Genomic DNA, 18395 nt, shown 5'->3' with positions numbered 1-18395 from the left:
CTCCATGGGAGACCAGGATACCAGGATAAGTACCTGGCTCCTGCCTTTGGATCAGCGCAGCGCGCTGGCCGTGGTGGCCATTGGAGGGTGAACCAACGGCAAAGGAAGACCTTTCTCTCTGTCTCTCTCTCTCTCACTGTCCACTCTGCCTGTGGAAAAAAAAAAAGTTTATCAACACACTATTAATAGTTGTGTCTCTAAATCAAAGAGTGAATTATACCAGATTGAGTATATTTATGCTGTCATTATATGTTTATAATGTAATAGTTAAGAATAACCAAACATGGGCTTGTAATTCCATCATCACTTGTGTGCTGGAGAAAGAGAAATTTGAGTGTAGACAAAAGGAGACACGGTTGGCATCCACCAGGGCACCCTAGAGAGACAGAATTGGTGAGATACGCATTTAGCTACAGGACGGAGGATTCGTTAGGGAAATGGCTCACTTGATCACAGCAGCTGAGAAGTCCCACAGCAGATTGGCTTCAGGGTAGATGCCCGTAGCTTGGCTCAGTCCAAGTCCGAGGGCCTCAGAACCTGAGAAAAGCCAAGATGTGACTCTCAGGTAAAGGCCAAAGCCTGAGGGCCCGCGAGGGGGCCGCCGGGGGAAGCAAGTCCAGGCATCCAAAGCCCAGCAACTGATGTCCGAGATGGGAATTAAGTGCAGCCCAGCTCTCAGGGGAAGAGACTGGAATTCACCCTCTGCACTTGATCTCTCCAGAACCGCCGCCCACATGGAGGCTGGTCTCCCACCCAGCTCATCCAGGCTCAACCGCTAATCTCATTTGGAGATACCCCGCCCCCCACAAAATACCAGGCTTCTGGTAGCTCTTAATGCAGGCAAACTGGCTCTACAACTGACCGTCACACAGCTGTGAGCACATAAGAACATTAGAAACCTAGCTTCCCAAACCTAGCCCAAGGATCAACATGAACACATGAAGTATTTTATCTTTGTCGCATGGCCCAAAGTTTTCAGGGCAATATTAAACTTAAGATGCCAGAAGCATAAATGTTACACATCTATAAAACATCATTTCAAAGACTAAGTCTTTAAATGTATTTGATACCTAGTTCATTGATTAGTTCATTGGCCATCTCCCATGAGAGGGGTTTCTAATGAAAGGACAAAGTAGCACCTGTGGTCTTGTGATGTGTTTGAACCTGGGGGGATCAAACCTGGAGGTGACAGTTTAAGGGAAATACAGAGAACACGACTGGGTTCTCATCAGGAAAACAGAGAGGGCAATCTGTGGGTTCCAAGACACAAGAAATAAACTCCAAAAGCTAGCAAATCGAAGTTGTAGGGGCCAGGGATGCATACTTAGGTGATGCTAGACAAGGAAGCCCTTATGTAAAAAGGAGCACAGTGGAGAGTGATGTTGGTAAGGAGAATGCTGTTATTGGAGGGACAATGAGGCCCCTGGGTGACCAGAATGTTCTGTCTTTTTCCATAGCTGGCAACAAGGATACTCATCCAACCTCATTAAATCCTGTCTTTGTTCTATTTTACAATACAAATAAAATGAGCCATAAGTAAGAAAGGAAAAATGCCCATGTATAGCATACACCTTATATGTGGTATTCTAATTTGGGGAGGGGACAAAGAGGTAGTTTGATTACTTTATTTAAAGCTCAGTCAATACCATTGTCTTTATTTTATTTTTTAAAGAGTTTTTTTTTTTTTAATTTATTTGAAAGATAGAGTTACAGAGAGAGGTAGAGCCAGAGAGTGAGAAAGGTCTTCCATTTGCTAGTTCACTCCCCAAATGACCAACGGCCAGAGCTGAGTTGATTCAAAGCCAGGAGCTTCTTCCAGGTCTCCCACCCGGGTGCAGGGCCCAAGGACTTGGGCCATCTTCTACTGCTTTCCCAGGCCATAGCAGAGAGCTGGATTGGAAGAGGAGCAGACGGGACTCGTACCGGAACCCATATGGGATGCCAGCACTACAGATAGGACTTTAACCCATGATGCCACAGTGCTGGCCCCAAATTCTCATATATTTTTGGAACTTTCATTATTTTATTTGTTTGAGAGGCACAGAGACAGAAATCTCTCATTTGCCAGTTTACTCCCCAAATGCCCCAAAAGTTGGGGCTGGGCCAGGCTAAAGCCTGGAGCCTGGAACTCACTCTAAGACTTCCATGTGGGTGCTAAGGACCCAAGGACTTGACCCATTGCCTGCTGCCTACCAGGGTGTGCATTAGCAGGAAGCTGGACTCAGGAGTGGAACTGGAACTCGTTAGTAAAATGGCATAGTCTTATCTGTGGCACCATCTTAGGCTCTGGCCCCATTGCCATTTTGTACAGTAAGCGTCATTCTAAGCCCAGCCTGGCTTACTAGAAGTCAGGTGACCAAATGGCCCAACCGCAAGTGTCAGCTCCACCCCACCCTAACGGGATTTGCTACTGCCACTCCCTTACCTCTGCAAAGCTATGCAAGACCTGTTCTCCCAGGACAGGCTGCTGTTCTCACCTGCACAGGGATGCAGCCTGTTGGGTTTCCCCCACCTGACAATAAATCCCCCTTATTCAGCTGTTTGGTGTGTTTTGTGGTGACCTTTCAGAACTTGAACCCAGGCCCTCTGATATTGAATGCTGGTGTCTCAAGCAGCCTCTTTTTTTTAGATTTATTTGAAAGGCAGTTAGAGAGAGAGAGAGAGAGAGAGAGGTCTTCTATCTGCTGGTTCATTCCCCAAATAGCTACCTCAGCTTGCTGCTTGGCCAGGCCAAAGCCAGCAGCCAAGAGCTTCCTCCAGGTCTCCCATATGAGTCATCCTTTATTGCTTTCCCAGGCCATTAGCAGGGAGCTGGATTGGAAGTTGAAGAGATGGGACTCAAACTGATGCCCACCTGGGATGCCAATACCACAAGCAGAGGCTTTACCCACTATGCCACAGCGCCGGCCCCATTTATCTTTCTTTCTGTTCTGACAATTCTGCCTGTTCCAGGATGTCATGTAAATGGAGTAATGCTACAGACAGCCTTTGGAACCTGGCTTCCTGCATAAGGGAACGCATCTGATACTCATGCATGCTGTTGCACAAATCAGTCCTCCATGCCTCCTCATGACGGCATAGGAATTCTCCTGCTCCTACTATGACTCAGCCGTTTACCCATTCCCCAGTGGAAAGACTGGCTCATTTATGGTGTCTGGTGATTATTAATATAGCTATTGTAAATATTCACTTACAGCTTTTCCTGTGAACATGGTTTCATTGTTCTTGAGTAAATCCTTATTGTGTTATCCTTAAATTTCTGTCCATCTGCTTTTCAAGCGAAATTGAGCAAGCTCCAACAAAAAGAACATAGCTGTAGGGCTAGTTCGTGGCAATAGAAAATTGATCAATGTCAACTTTGACTTTGAACTGGGGCAGGCCATTAAGCTTCACATGGTTCACCTCCGATTTTCTTTAGGGCTAACTACCTATCTCTATCTCTCTTTTTAAAAGACTTATTTATTATTTGAAAGACAGAGCTACAGAGATGCAGAGATAGAGAAGTTTTCCATCTGCCAGTCACTCCCCAGATGACAGCAATGGCCCAAGCTGCGCTGATCCGAAGCCAGGAATCAGGAGCTTCCTCCAGGTTTAGGGACCTAAGGACTTGGGCCATCTCCCACTGCCTTCCCAGGCCATAGCAGAGAGCTGGATTGGAAGTGGAGCAGCCGGGACGTGAACCAGTGCCCATATGGGATGCCGGCACTGCAGGTGGCAGCTTTACCCACTATGCCACAGCACCGCCCCCCTATCTCTTTTAGAAGCAGAAAATTGTTACAACACTCATTTTAAAATTCACCCTGGCACAGAAATTATAGCTAAAGGCAGAGAATGGAAGTCTCAGCGGTTTATTGAAGAATTTCATGAAAGGCACTATGAACAGCTGCTTTGAAGAAGGAAGGCTGTCGTATTCAATAAGAATAAAAATAGGGAATAATTAGAAGACTTTTACTTTGAAGATATTATGAATATACACATTAAATTCCATGAAGGTGATGATCCTATCTTGTTAGATATATATAAGGGGACTTCAAAAGGTTCATGGACATGGAACTAAAAGATATTTATTTTTGTGCACCACATTGTTTGAAATCTGTGTATGGTCTTGTCACTACATGCTTTTTCATGAAATTTTTCAATGCCCTTCATAAGTTTAGATTCCACAATTTTTAACACAAAGTATCTTCAAGTTCCATTTCCTGTGAACATTTCGAAGTTCCTTCACACATATTCTATAAGTTGTTTTCTTGTCTTTCTCTTCATCTAGTTGATTGCAAGAATTCCTTTTAAACCCTGACTTGAAGTCATGAGTGTTGTCTAACATGACTCTACGTGATCCTCAACTATTTGTTATAGGCACATCGAGTTTACTCGTTATGTTTTGTTAGAGGAAGTGCTATTCATTAGAATATTGTTTCTGGAGCATACGGGATTGAAGTAAGCAGCTGGAAGAAACTGACTCAAATACACAGCAGCTCAGGAGGGAAGCTCATCTCTCTCTTAGGTTAGTGCAGAGGCAGGCAGTCGAGACGAAAGCTCTCACTCCACAAGGTCATCCAGGACACCATGTTCCTTCTCGCTGGCTGCTCCATAATCACCTACAATGGTAGTCAGAATTTTTTTTTTTCTATAAAGGGCTATACAATAAATACTTTAGGCTCTCTGGGCCAGACATTCCCTGTCCAAACTTTTCAAGTCTTCACCCTGTGGAAAAAAGCAGTCATACATAAGATATTAATGAATGAGTATGACTTTATTCTAATAAAACTTTATTTATAAAAATAGGTGGCAGAGCTCCTTGTTAACATGTCTGGTAAACAGTGGAAGATGGTCCAATCACCTGGACCTCTGCCATCCATGTGAGATACCCAGATAGAGTTCTGGGTTTCTGGCTTCAGCATGGTGCAACCCAGACTACTGTGGCCATTTGGGAAGTGAACCAACAGATGGGAGATCTCTCTCTCTCTCTCTCTCTGCCTTTCAAATAAATAAAATAGATGTTTTTACAAAAATTGGTGGCAGGCCAGCTATGACCCACGGGCTGCAGTTTGTCGACTCCTGTCCCAGACCATGATCTTCATGGCTGAAGCTTCGATAGTGCCCTTGGTGTTTGGGAAGGACAAAACAAAGAGGCAACGGAGTGCACGAGATTACTCAGAAGTGGGGTGCCGCATTTCTGCTGACCTTCCATTGACCAAAACTCAATCACATGGCCACAGCCAACAGAGCTCCAGGAGAGGCCCAGGTGTGTCCCTGGCTGGGCAGACCTGTGGTTCTGTAAAATCTGGGAGCTGGTTATCAAAAGAGAGGTAGAGAGAATGGAAATTGAACAATTACTAGGTTCTGCTGATCACCTAAAGTTTTAACACACAAGCTAGCTCGTGATTTTCTTTTTTAAAGACTTATTTATTTTGGAAGGCAGAAAGAGAGGGAAAGAGAGAGAGGTCTTCCATCCACTGGTTCACTCCCTAAATGGTTACAATGGCCAAGGCTGGGCCAGGCTGAAGCCAGGAGCCAGGAACTTCTCCCAGATCTCCCACGTGGGTGCAGGGGCCCAAGCACTTGGGCCATCCTCTGCTGCCCTCCCAGGTGCATTAGCAGGGACTTGAACCGGCACCCATATGAGATTCTGGGACTGTAGGCAGAGATTTAACCTTCTGTGCCACAGCGCCGGCCCCAGGTCCTGTGATTTTTAACATATAATTTATGGATTCTCTAAATTATTCTGGAACTTAACTCAGTGCTTCTCTTCACTTGCTACTAAGAGATTATCAAGAACCGCTCTTGGTTTTCTTGATTCTCCTCTCCATCAGCATCGGGAAAATCAGAATCCCAATCAAGCAAGTGTCTGAACAGAAACTGAAATCCTCAAGCAAGCGGTGTGTGTGTTGAGAGGAGAAAGGCAGAGAAGGTTGTGGTCTGATGGCTCCTCACTTCCCATGGCCCTGGAAGCACTTCCTGTGCTGCCCCCTGTCCTGTTCCTTAAACTCCTTTGTTAGGTAAGCATCCTCAGCTGTAGTCTGCATCCTGCAAGAATAGGTAACCAGGCTCCAAGGTTTTTCATATCAAGTAGAAACTTTTTTTATTTCCAGTAGTATCACAGGAAGGTAAAAGTCCGTATAAATGTCCCTCCATACAACAAATGTGAATTGGCTTACGTTTGGGTTATCTCCTTTAGGGACACTTTATGACAAGGTAAATCGTATTTGTTGTTCCGCCTCACACAGTAGGATTATGGCTCCATTTTCTTTCTTACACAACACTGTACTTTTCCTGGAGTTAATTCACAATGTGTTTTAAGTTCTTACCGTTTCTTTTTTTTTTTTTTTTTTTTTTTTTTTTTTGACAGGCAGAGTGGACAGTGAGAGAGAGAGAGACAGAGAGAAAGGTCTTCCTTTGCCGTTGGTTCACCCTCCAATGGCCGCCGCGGCCAGCGCGCTGATCCGATGGCGGGAGCCAGGAGCCAGGTGCTTTTCCTGGCCTCCCATGGGATGCAGGGCCCAAGCACCTGGGCCATCCTCCACTGCACTCCCTGGCCACAGCAGAGGGCTGGCCTGGAAGAGGGGCAACCGGGACAGAATCCGGCGCCCCGACCGGGACTAGAACCCAGTGTGCCGGCGCCGCTAGGCGGAGGATTAGCCTAGTGAGCCGCGGCGCCGGCCAAGTTCTTACCGTTTCTACATCTATCAATAAGTTTATCAGGAAGCCCTCCAACAGAACTCTTCAGTCCCCCCTTTTCCTTTCTCTCTTTCCCTCTCTCTTTATTTTTTAAGATTTATTTATTTATTTAAAAGGCAGAATTACAGAGAAACAGAGAGAGAGAGAGAGGGAGAGGGAAAGAGAGAAAAAGGTTTTCCACCTGCGGGTTCATTCCCCAGATGGCCGCAATGGCCAGAGCAGTGCTGATCAGGAGCCAGGAGCCAGGAGCCAGGAGCTTCCTCCAGGTCTCCCACGTAGGTGCAGGGGCCCAAGCACTTGGGCCATCTTCCACTGCTTTCTCAGGCCATAGCAGAGAGCTGGATCAGAAGTGGAGCAGCTGGGACTCAAGCAGGTGCCCATATGGGATGTCTAGTTTATTTAAGAGTGAGTCACCTAGGCCGGTGCCGTGGCTCACTAGGCTAATCCTCCGCCTTGCGGCGCTAGCACACCGGGTTCTAGTCCCGGTCGGGGTGCCGGATTCTGTCCCAGTTGCCCCTCTTCCAGGCCAGCTCTCTGCTGTGGCCCGGGAGTGCAGTGGAGGATGGCCCAAGTGCTTGGGCCCTGCACCCCATGGGAGACCAGGAGAAGCACCTGGCTCCTGCCTTCAGATCAGTGCGGTGCACCGGCCACAGCGCGCCGGCCACAGTGCGCTTGGCCACAGCGCGCCGGCTGCGGCGGCCATTGGAGGGTGAACCAACGGCAAAGGAAGACCTTTCTCTCTGTCTCTCTCTCCTACTGTCCACTCTGTCTGTCAAAAAATAAAAAATAAAAAAAGAGTGAGTCACCTTCGACAAAGAGAGATTGGAATTTCTGTGAGCATGGTTAGCCATTATTCACTGGGGAGGAGCTGCTGTCCTGAGGAGTGCCCTGGGGGGGGGGGGGGCATTGCTTTTGTTTCTGTGTGTCACCATGGGTCCATGTTGATAGATCTCTCTTGAGTCTGTCCAAGGAGGAGGTTTTGTGTTGTATTTTAGAAATGAATATTCTAACAACTCCTTATTATATGAGGGCATTGCAAAGAGTTATTGGGAAGTGGAATCGAAAGATAAGTTTACTTTGGGGCAAAAACATTATGAAAATATGTATTATGAAAAAAGTATGCATGGGTTTCAACATTTTTTCCACAAAAATAAGCTAGATTTTTAATTTCATTTTTCCCACAGACTTTTTGAAGTAGTTTCATATTTCATTGACACAACTACAAGGAGGAAATATGTAGGGATTTACACAGTAAATAACAAAACTTTAACTATAGCAAGAATGGTGATAATCAGTGGTTTAATTATAACAAAACACGACAGAAAATTCAATTTCCCATGACAAATAAAGTTTATAACTTAAGTGAACTAACAATTCTGTCCAGCAAACAGAATTTTCTATAGTATACACAGCCTCAAGACTACAAATTGCAACAACTGTTGTATTTAGAAGTCATATATCATGGAAACTCTCTGCCCTTCACAAGCAAATATTTAAGAGGAAGTATAATTATATTTTCAAGAGTCAGAGCATGTGTAAACTAAAAAATAAACTTAAAGAAAACTTTGCCCTTTGGCTCAGAATTTTTATCCATTGTATTCATATATAAAATTGTAAGAATATCTTAATTATCCATCTCTCATTAACAGGAACGTAACTCAACCTTGAACCTTAAACACTTATTTCAGCCACTTCTTCTTCTTCTGTGTTTCTTATGACATACATTTACACCTTGTCACTTGTTCATTCTCTTTCATTTGAACCAGGCCTAACTTATGTTTCAGTTACTGTATTTTCATAGGTCATTTTTTCCCAAATACCTCCAGTTTCCTGACCAGGAGGAGTGGGGAAGTGGGGAGTCAGGGGCTGGATGTGATAAATCTGGGGGCTAATCTTTCCAGAGCCAAGAGGAGGCAGTGCCGAGGAAGGGATCCAATTCAGCATACAGTCTTTCACTGAACCCCCTCATTTCTGTAAGATCCCCATTTGCTTTTTAAAGGTATTCTAGGTCACCCTGGCAGAGTTTGGAGTGAGAGAAGATACAAATCTGTGCTCCACATTCATTTAATTGGAGGTCCTGATATATTTCTTTGGAAGTCACAAGTATCTTTCATCAGGTTTTCCATGGAAATAGAAAACATATTTCTTGCTTATCTGTTTATGCTGCCAGGAAAACAGAAACCCCAGAAGCATAAGAAAGAAGCTCTCGTTTCCATCTCAATACACAGTCTCCCATTTTCCCTTATGAACTGTAATTTTAATTGAGTGTCTTTCCATCCAGCTAAACAATGGCCATCCCAGCCCCCTTTGCAGCTATGTTTAGCCATTGCAAAGTAAACAAGAGTGATGTGTAGAACATCCAAGATGTCTCTTTAAAACCAAAGAAAGCTCGCCCTTCTTCCTCCCTGCCTTCATTCTGCTTTCCCATAATCAGAGGAGATGCTGAACAATCGCAACCATCTTGACCAAGGAAGACAAGAGCCACATCCCGAGGTTGGTGGACCAGGCATCTTCTTATTTAAAAGGTTTATATCACTGAGTGGATTCTCTAACCTACTTGGGTTCTGGTGAAATAAAATATCTTCATTGATTATCTAAAACTCTTGTCTCACCTTGTCTAAATCTCTAGGATTCTCAAAGCACATTTTCTAGGCTGTGTCTAATGGGGGTTTATAACTTGTAGTTGTTGTTGTTTTTTGTTTGTTTGTTTGTTTGTTTGTTTTTTTGTCTAAAGACTCCCTCCTCTTTGCAAGCAACTTGACCTACAAATCTGAGATCCCAAGAACAATTCAGTCATGTTACATTCAGGGCAAACTAGACTCACTGGTGCTGTCTCTCAAACTTCAACTCCAGGCCCACAGGAGCAATAAACCCAGTACTGAAGGATCAACCCTGACTGATCTTAGCCAGTTATGGCGTACCCGATCGTTTCATTTCACAGGAATGGGTCTGTGAGATGGGCGTGTGAACTCTTCTATCCAGTGAGCTGCAGGAAGAAGCCTTGAATTTCTGAGCAGGATTTTCCTCCTGATAGAACAGGTGCATAAGAAGAAAGCCTTGCTTTCATAGCTACCTCCCTCCTTATCTTTGGGCTGCTATGCAAAGACATAATACTCAAAACCATTTCAACTACTTCATGATCTTGCAGAAGGTCAAGGTGTTTCCTTAACAACATTCTTGAATCACCTTCAGATTTCTTATTAAATGGATCAAATAGTGTCTGCTTAAGTAACTGTTAGTAGGATATCCTGCTACTTGTATCTGCAGGCATTCCAGCTAACACATCATTCTGAAAGCAAAGCTCTCAATTCCATATCACCTGGACTCTTCTCCTTGCTTCCACGAATCCCGGCTTTCAGAAAACAAATGCAATGCTCAGCCACAAAGGAAAAAGCTCAACATAAACAACGGTGGGTGTATTGGTGATTTTAATCTCATAGGATCATGTTTGAGCTTCCAGACACAGGTAATAAAAAGCTATCTTTTTATCTAGATCATATCCTTCCCGCCAAAGTGTACCCAGATGGTTTATATGTCTGGTCTCAATTACACAGTCTATTGATTGGTAAATTAAACAAGACTTGTAAAGTACCTAGACTAGAGCTATATATAGTAGGTGTTCAATAAATCATAGATGTCATATATTCTTTGTGACTGATGACTACCATTTTGACAAATTAGATGTCATAATTCATAATGTCTCCAAGGTCCCACTTGGAGACAAATTGGGCAGAGATGACGCCTTCTACAAACTCTGCTCCTCCCTTGGAAGATTGATAATTTCCCTCAATATTAAAGAAGGTAATCTTGGTGAAAACTCTGGGAAAACTCCAATATATTCCAGTTAGGGACCTATCTTATAAAGAAAGACATTTTTCTTAATCTTAACTTAAAGATGGCCTTTTTATGTACTTTTGAAACCAGGTATCACCCTCTAATTCTGATCCCCAAACACATCTGGGTCAGCAACTTTTATACCAATAAAAAACTAAGAGGGGATTAAGGGGGCTCTCATTCAATAAAAAGCCGATAATCTAATGACCTTCTGAAAATACCTCTTGAGAGAAGCCTTCCCAATCTTTCAAACCAACATTTCAAACAAACATTGAGTGGCTGAAATCAATCCTGTCTGACCCTCCTTAGGCAAACACGAGTCTTTTCCTTATAATTCTAGGCTAAACAGGTACTGTTAAAAAGAAGTCATCATCCTATAATAAAACTTGGCAAGGAGCCTGTAAAACATCACCCAGAGAAAATGTTGTTCCGGGACACACACAGAAGTCTAAGTGGGCTCTGGTTCTACGGAGCAGCATATAACACTGGGTCATTGTTTCATGAGCAGTGACCAAGAAAAGATGTAACAGCACATTTCACAGAGCACATCCAGTCAGTTACACTGAAATGCTGAGTAGCTCTCCCGGGTGCATACTCACTCCTACAATAGTGCTTGGTGCATATTTGTTGAATGAATTTTTTAAAACAGAGAAACCAGGATGCTATACTGTGGTGGAGTCCCAGAGAAGATAAATTCTGAGAACTGAAGCCATATTTTGAGGCCAATAGAAGTTTACTATCATATTTAAAACTAATTTGTGGGGGCCAGTATTGTGGTGTAGTGGGTAAAGCCCTACCACCTGAAGCACCAGCATCCAATATGGGTGCTGGTTCGAGTCCCGGCTGCTCCAAATCCAATCCAGCTCCCTGCTAATGGCCTGGGAAAGCTGCAGAGGATGGTCCAAGTACTTGGGCCCCTGTACCTATGTGGGAGACCTGGAAGAAACTCCTGGCTCCTGGCTTCAGATCAGCCCAGCCTCATCTGTTGTGACCATTTGGGGAGTGAACCAGTGGATGAAAGAGCTCTCTCTCTCTCCTTCTTTCTTTGTAATTCTGCATTTCAAATAAACTAAAATATTTTACTAAAAACTAATTTGTGTAAAATTTCTCTTGCTGGTGTTTAACATCCTTAGTATTTTCAACCCCTTAATGTATATTACCTTGCCTTAGTCATAAAAGACAAAGATTTTATCTTTTGATTTATCTTTTATCTTTTGATTAGAGATTTATCTTTCTTTGCATATTTTACCTATTGTCATGAGTTCATTGACTCATTCAACAGGAAAAAAATCTTTTGACTGAATTTTCCCTATAGACTTGGCCCCTTGAAGTACCATGTGGCCAACCCATCTGCTCAGCTCATCCAAATTCAATCAATACTGTATTTGGCATTTTAAATCTGAACCACTTACAAACCTCTGTACACCCTAGAAAGAGCAGGAGCCAAAAAGCTAAGCTGTCTGATGAGAGCCGTTTAGTTCAGGCCAGAGGAGGGAATTCTTCCCCTTTTGGCTCTAGGACACAGCGCATCGAGATTGAACATGACGACATTTCTGTTCTTGTAATGCCATTTTCACAACGGGACTTCTTCATTCTGAGTATTGTCATCCCACAGTGGCAGCTACAGAGGCTTGCTTAGCCAGGGCCCACTTCTGCAAGGAAAAAAACTCAGCGACAGCTGCAGGCATCATGGCCCTCCCATCCTCCTACAGGACCCCTGGGACTTGGTGCAGAGGCCCAGTTAGGGCAGGGAACTATGACGGGCTTGTTGCCAGGCGGAGGTCAATGCTGGGACATGTTGGTCACATCAACCCCAGTCCCTTGCAGTTGTGTCCTGGTATCTAACATGGCCCTTCATAGAGTCCTATCACAGCCATATGAAGACACTCAACTTGCCTCCTTCTGCTTTATCAGAAATCTTTTGCTTGGTCCTTAGGAAAATATAAATCATGTTCCTTACTCCTTCAGCAAATTTAATGCTCGCAGGCTTCTAGGGATGGACCAAAAAGTTTATGTGCTAAACACCAGGGCCCCTCAAGGCCATCTTTACTGAGCAGCATTAAGTGTTCCCTTTGCTTCCCTGCTGCGTGGCAGAGAGGCACGGTTGAGTGACTTGTGTCACCCACAGAAGGTGAGCAGAATGAATGTATCACTTCCGGGAGGAAGCGTTTAATTGCAGGTGCTTCAACTCCCACCTGCTCTGCTCTTCCTCAATCATCCAGGCAGCACCTGAGAGCCGCCTCCCTCAGTCTGTGTCCTCAAGTGACCATGCCAGCAGATGCGAGACATGGCAGGTGCGTATGAAAGAAGCCTTTTTTATTTTAAGTCACTGAGTTTTGTTGTTTTTTTTACTTCATCACAATTTACTCCATGCAAGGAAATTTAAGGAACTAAGGAAAGCAATGGTGGGCCTGAGGGAGAGGCTGGGCGTGGGTTAAAGAGTGGGTCCAGGGGTCCTGGAGTGGGCATTTGGGATCTGTCCCTGCCAGAGACCTCATAGGCAGTCATTGGCCAGAGGGTTCTGGGTCCAAAAGCATGATTCTTCTAAGGGAATTACCCACGTACCTAAGAATGGAGTAGAACCACAGAACTGACCTAGTCCAAAGAAGTGTATGCTAAGGGAGTTTCCAGGGCTCAAGACAGGAAACATGACCAACAATTCTAGATGCTGGCGTGAAGTCGAACTCAGGGCTGCATTAGCCGAGTCTCTAAGAATCAGATCTATAAAAAGACTGAAACAGGCAAGAGGTTTGTGGGGACGATACCATTGGAGAGGGCAGAAGAGGAGGAAGGGGAACCAGCAGACTCGGTGAGTTCTGGCTCCTGGGAAGGACCACCGGCTGGACGCAGTCCCCGGAAAGCATGGCCTGGTGTTGAAGCTGCGATGGGTTTCAGATGAAGGCAGCTGGACTCAGCCAACAGCGTCCCTACTGTACCTATCAGAGATTCTATTTGTTTCCAAGTCTACAGTTTATCAGATGCTTTTCCAACACTCTTATTTGAAAGAGATTTGCCTCCTCCCCATCAGCAAGATGGAATCCTGAAGCTTCCGAAATCATCCATCCTTAGAGCAGGGAGGCAGCCCTGCATTCAACCCTCTTGTTCAACCTGGGGCTCAAATGAAAGCCTGCTGCGGAGTGAGGGCCCCTGGCTGATGTCCAGGGCTCTTGTCAAGCTCCCTTGATATATGCTTCTTTGGACTAGGACAGTTCTGTGGTTCTACTCCATTCTTAGGTACATGGATAATTCCCTTAGAAGAATCATGCTTTTGGTCCCAGAACACCTCTGCTGTCCTAATGTGAGAAATAGTCTCAGGCCACTTGCTTAACAGACTGTTCCAGAAAGAAAATGCACCTCTCTGAAATCACACGGTTTGTCTTGTAGCATTCACAGGACGAGTGCAACCCATAGAGCTGGGTCTTGAGTTCCTATCTACCATCCGAGGGGGTGGAGTCGCAGCCTCGAATCTCTCGCTGCCAGGGCAGCCCAGTGTGGCTTCGGGGTGGAGAAGAGGGCCCCCGGGTGAGGACCCTCACTGTCCTCAGAGTCTGCAGGGAAGACTCCCCAGCCCCCAAGCCGTGGAAGCTCCGTGAGCTCACAGTAGGCTCATCTGGGTGGAGCTAGTCCAGCACATGCTTCTCCGAAACACTCATGGTGATCTGCTTTCCAAGGAGGAAGAAGCAAATGCAATGAACAGGAACGACCTGGACCACGTGACAAAGCCAAATTCACGTTCTACATTGTGGCTTAGCACAGAACAGGAAGAAGGAGGAAGGTGCAGATGTTGGGCAAAGCTCCAATGTTTCAGCCAAAGTCAAAGAGATCTGAGCAGAGGCGGCCCAGGATATGAGCTGGAATTAAACAAGATGGAAATAAACACGAGACCTTCGAGGGGCAGATGCTTGGCGCGGCAGATATGTTACTGCATGGATGTCTTGATCCCATATCAGAGTTCCTGGATTGCAATCCCAGCTCCACTTCTGATTCCAGCTTTCTAGAGGGTAGCCCAGGCTGAAAGTGTGTGCGCCCCTGCCACCCACTGGGAGATGTGAAGGAAGCTCCTTGCTCTTGGCTTTGGCCTGGCCATGCCCTGGCTCTTGTAGGCATTTGGGGAGTGAACCAGCAGATGGAAAAAGTCTCTGTGTGACTCTGTTTCTCTTTGCCTCCCAAATAAAGTAAATACATAAATAAAATATTTTTCTTTAAGCCATGAAACCTTCAAGTACCAAGAAGAAGGGTATACACTATGTCAGTTGTAGAATGGCAGACTGTATGGAAACCATCTGAAAGCAGCAATACAAGGTGAATTCAAAAAGCTTGCGGAAAATGGAATTAAAGATAAGTTTATTTGGGTAAAAAAAAAATCGGAAATCCAAGGACATTTCTTTCATCATACACATTTTCCATGAGCTTTTTGAAGACCTTTTACATTTTCATTGATTGTAAGAAAAATAACCAAAAACAAAGACCTTTTGAACTATGAGATTATCTCCAAGGGAATACAATATGAAGCATTTCCATGTCCATAGCTTACTTCTCCATCCAATTGCCCTTCAGAGCAAGATAGAAACAAATGCAGGGTAGCTGTCTTAGAATCCACCCCCCTGCCCCCATTAACCAAGACCACACTTGACTTTCACTGCATACTTAAGAAGCACATATTCAGGGATAGGAAATTGCTTGCCTTTCTTAGCAGAGGCGAATTGCCCCGGGGAAGCAAAAGAGGGAATAGCAGAGTTGTGGAAATGGAAAAATGTTTCCCCGTCTTGATGACAGCACTGACTAGGTCTTGTTGGGCAGGTCATGCTACCATTCAAAACCTGTTTCCTTATTTATAAAATGAGAAGATTGCTCATGCTTCCAAGTGTTTTTTGTTCCTGCAATGGACCTGGGGAGCTTTGACAGAACAAACATGCTTGAGACCCCCTAAAACTCAGTCAATCAGAAACTCTGGAGATTGAGTTTTAAAGACCCCCTGGTGGCTCGAAGGTGGTCACTCTGCAGTATTTTAGGAGTGCCTTGACAAGATTTTCAAGACCAAAACTCTATGCAGGGGAGGAGACAGGAAGAAGTCAGGGAGAGGACCCTGCTCTGTGCCATCAAGGAGCAGCATCTACATCACCTGGGAACTTGTTAGGGCCCTTGAACCCTACTCCAGAAATCTACTGCATTAAAATCTATATTTTACCAAGATTCCCAAGTAGTTCACATGATCGTTGACACTGGTGAGGCTTTCTCTAGTGCACATAATCAGGAGTGAACTTGCCTACCCATGTGCCCACTGGCCATCTTCCAACCCAGTCTCTGTGGCTTGGCCAACCCAGGAACATCACAAAGGAAACACCAGCTATAGGGGTATCTCCACTTGTTGCCTCTCTTCTCAAAGCACACACAGACATTGCTACCCGACTCACTACAAGTCCCTTCTAAAACTTGTCTGGAATGCCTTAGTGGGCAAAAAACAGCTGGGTGCAAGGGAGGCAGAGCTAAGCCACGTATGTGCTTGTTATCCCACTGCTGAACCAGGCAAAGTCTCGCAGGTGAATTTCCAGAGGGGAGGCTGACTGTTTTGGGGGGAGAAGATTTTAAATTGTATTTGACTAGGGTAGAGGGAAATAAAATATATTGCAGCTCATACTTTGTCAAGTGCTTTCTATACTCTAAGGACAGGGAAAAAAACACAACTAAAACAATTCACACAGAAAACAACTTTTTGTTTGTTTTTGTTTTTGTTTTGCTCTTGGGGAAGAGAGAGAGAAACCTAATTTCTGAAATTCAGATAGAACATGTAAAAGGCAGAAACAGAAAACCAGGAAATATGATGGAAAAAAACCTTCTCTAAGAGGCATAGCACTTTTCACCACTACACTCAAAAATCAAACGTTGCAACTTTTTACAAATGGGTTTCCAAATTGCCCGACCCTAGGACTGAGGCAAAGGCTCTCCCCAGGTGTGTCCATGACCTCTTCCTCTCACCCATCACTCATCCCAGGTCCCCTCCACGTGCACACATGTTTCCCAAGGACAGGGAAGCCAACATCCCTGACAACACTCACGTACACAGCTCAGATGGCCACCCTCAGGGTCTCTGCAGACTGAAAAGCCTGGGAGGGAATCTGGAGGAGAGGGGATTAGAGAGACGGGGGAGGGCAACTTAGGGATCCGAGGCAGGTGTCACTTTTCGCGGAGACCCTGAGTGCCAGGGGGCAGGGTCGGCAGGCACAGAGGCAGCACGACCATGTGGAGAGAGATGGGAATATGGGAGAAAGCTCCAGAAGGCTGGAGAGCATCCAGGGTCCACACTGCATTTTGCCATCCTCCTTTGAAGGCTGACCCAGGCACCAGCTTGGACGCACCTTGGGTTGCCACTTCCAACCCCATGCCTTCTCCTAAATGGTACTAAACAGTGGGTATGTGCATTGCGGCTATGAGGGAAAGCTGCCCATAATCAAGGGATACAAGCATCAACCTTGGCTACAATTCTCTTTCAAATTACAAGAATATTTTTAGGGGCTGGCGCTGTGGTATACAGGGTAAAGCCACCGCCTGCAGTACCGGCATCCCTTATGGGCGTCAGTTGGAGTCCCAGCTGCTCCACTTCCCATCCAGCTCTCTGCTATGGCCTGGGAAAGCAGTAGAAGATGGCCTGGGTCCTTGGGCCCCTGTATCCATGTGGGAGACCTGGAAGAAACCCCTGGCTCCTGGCTTCGGATCAGCGCAGCTCCAGCCATTGAGGTCATCTGGGGAGTGAACCAGTGGATGGAAGACCTCTCTCTGTTTCTCTCTCTCTCTGTCTCTCCTTCTTTCTCTGTGTAATTCCGACTTTCAAGTAAATAAATAAATATTTTTAAAAAAGAGAGCATTTTTAATGAAGTATGAGGAAGCTTTAAAAAGTTTGTAGGACAATGTAACAAGAATATACATTTGTGTTGGTGCAAAAAATTGAAATTCACACATACTTTTTTCATAAGTTAAACGAACTTTTTGAAGACCCCCTAAGATGCATGGATTTCACAAACTTTTTCTACCCAAATAAACATCTTTTCATTTCCCATGAACTTTTTGAAGCATGTTCATATATGTTCTATTCTGTTTAAAAATAGTGTTAAACATGAGTATGCATTTATTTGGGTTAAGCTACCCTTGGGATGCCGTGTTTCATATCAGAGTGCTCGGGTTTCAGAGCCAGTTCCACTCCCAAACCCATTTCCTGCTAATGTGCAGATGATGGTTCAAGTGGCCTGATCCCTGCTACCCACATGGGAGACCCAGATTTTTTGTTTGTTTGTTAAAATTTTGTTTATTTATTTGACAAGTAGAGATAGCAAGGAGAGACAGAGAGAAAGGTTTTTCCATCTGCTGGTTCACTCCCCAAATGGCTGCAATGGCCGGAGCTGGACTGATCCAAAGCCAGGAGCTTCTTCTGGGTCTCCCACGCAGGTGCAGGGGCCCAAGGACTTGGGTCATCTTCCACTGCTTTCCCAGGCCATAGCAGAGAGCTGGATCAGAAGTGGAGCAACTGGGATTTGAACTGGCACCCACGTGGGATACCAGTGCCAAAGGCAGAGGATTAGCATACTGTGCCACAGCGCCAGTCCCACCAGACTGCAACTTTAGCTCCCCTCTTCAGTCCAGAACAGCCCTAGCTCTTGCAAACATTTGGGGTGTGAGTCAGATGATGGGAGATAACTATTTCTCTCCCTCCCTATCTCTATTTTGCCAATAATTTTTTAAAAATTTAATTAAAAATATATGTACTCACATCATTTTGACTTGAGACTATCACGAACTCTTCCCTCTTAGCATCCCTCTCAAATATACACATATCTGACGCGTATCTCTGATTTTACGCTCCTGAGCATGGCCCTCACTACCTCCTGAGG

At 45.0% G+C, this 18395-nt stretch overlaps 1 long non-coding RNA gene across 23 annotated transcripts in view; it reads right to left on the bottom strand.

Annotated features, from left to right (window-relative positions):
- LOC149122980 (uncharacterized) overlaps positions 1 to 18395 on the bottom strand; it is a 115603-nt gene that overhangs the window by 75742 nt on the left and 21466 nt on the right. For 3 of the 23 annotated variants that reach the window (XR_016217829.1, XR_016217827.1, XR_016217830.1), the window contains exon 4: positions 447 to 537. This is a non-coding gene — a long non-coding RNA (uncharacterized LOC149122980). Of the gene's footprint in view, positions 1 to 446; positions 538 to 3847; positions 4705 to 9599; positions 9706 to 13781; positions 14364 to 16572; positions 16629 to 18395 lie in introns of those variants that run through there. The other 20 variants (XR_016217826.1, XR_016217841.1, XR_016217847.1 and 17 more) reach the window with 13 other exon arrangements.

This window comes from Oryctolagus cuniculus, chromosome 12, assembly GCF_051225735.1.
Source record: "Oryctolagus cuniculus isolate XC-2025 breed Fujian yellow rabbit chromosome 12, ASM5122573v1, whole genome shotgun sequence".
NCBI lineage: Eukaryota > Metazoa > Chordata > Mammalia > Lagomorpha > Leporidae > Oryctolagus > Oryctolagus cuniculus.
The sequence above is the reverse complement of the archived record's forward strand: the minus strand, read 5'-3'. Positions and strand labels throughout refer to the sequence as shown.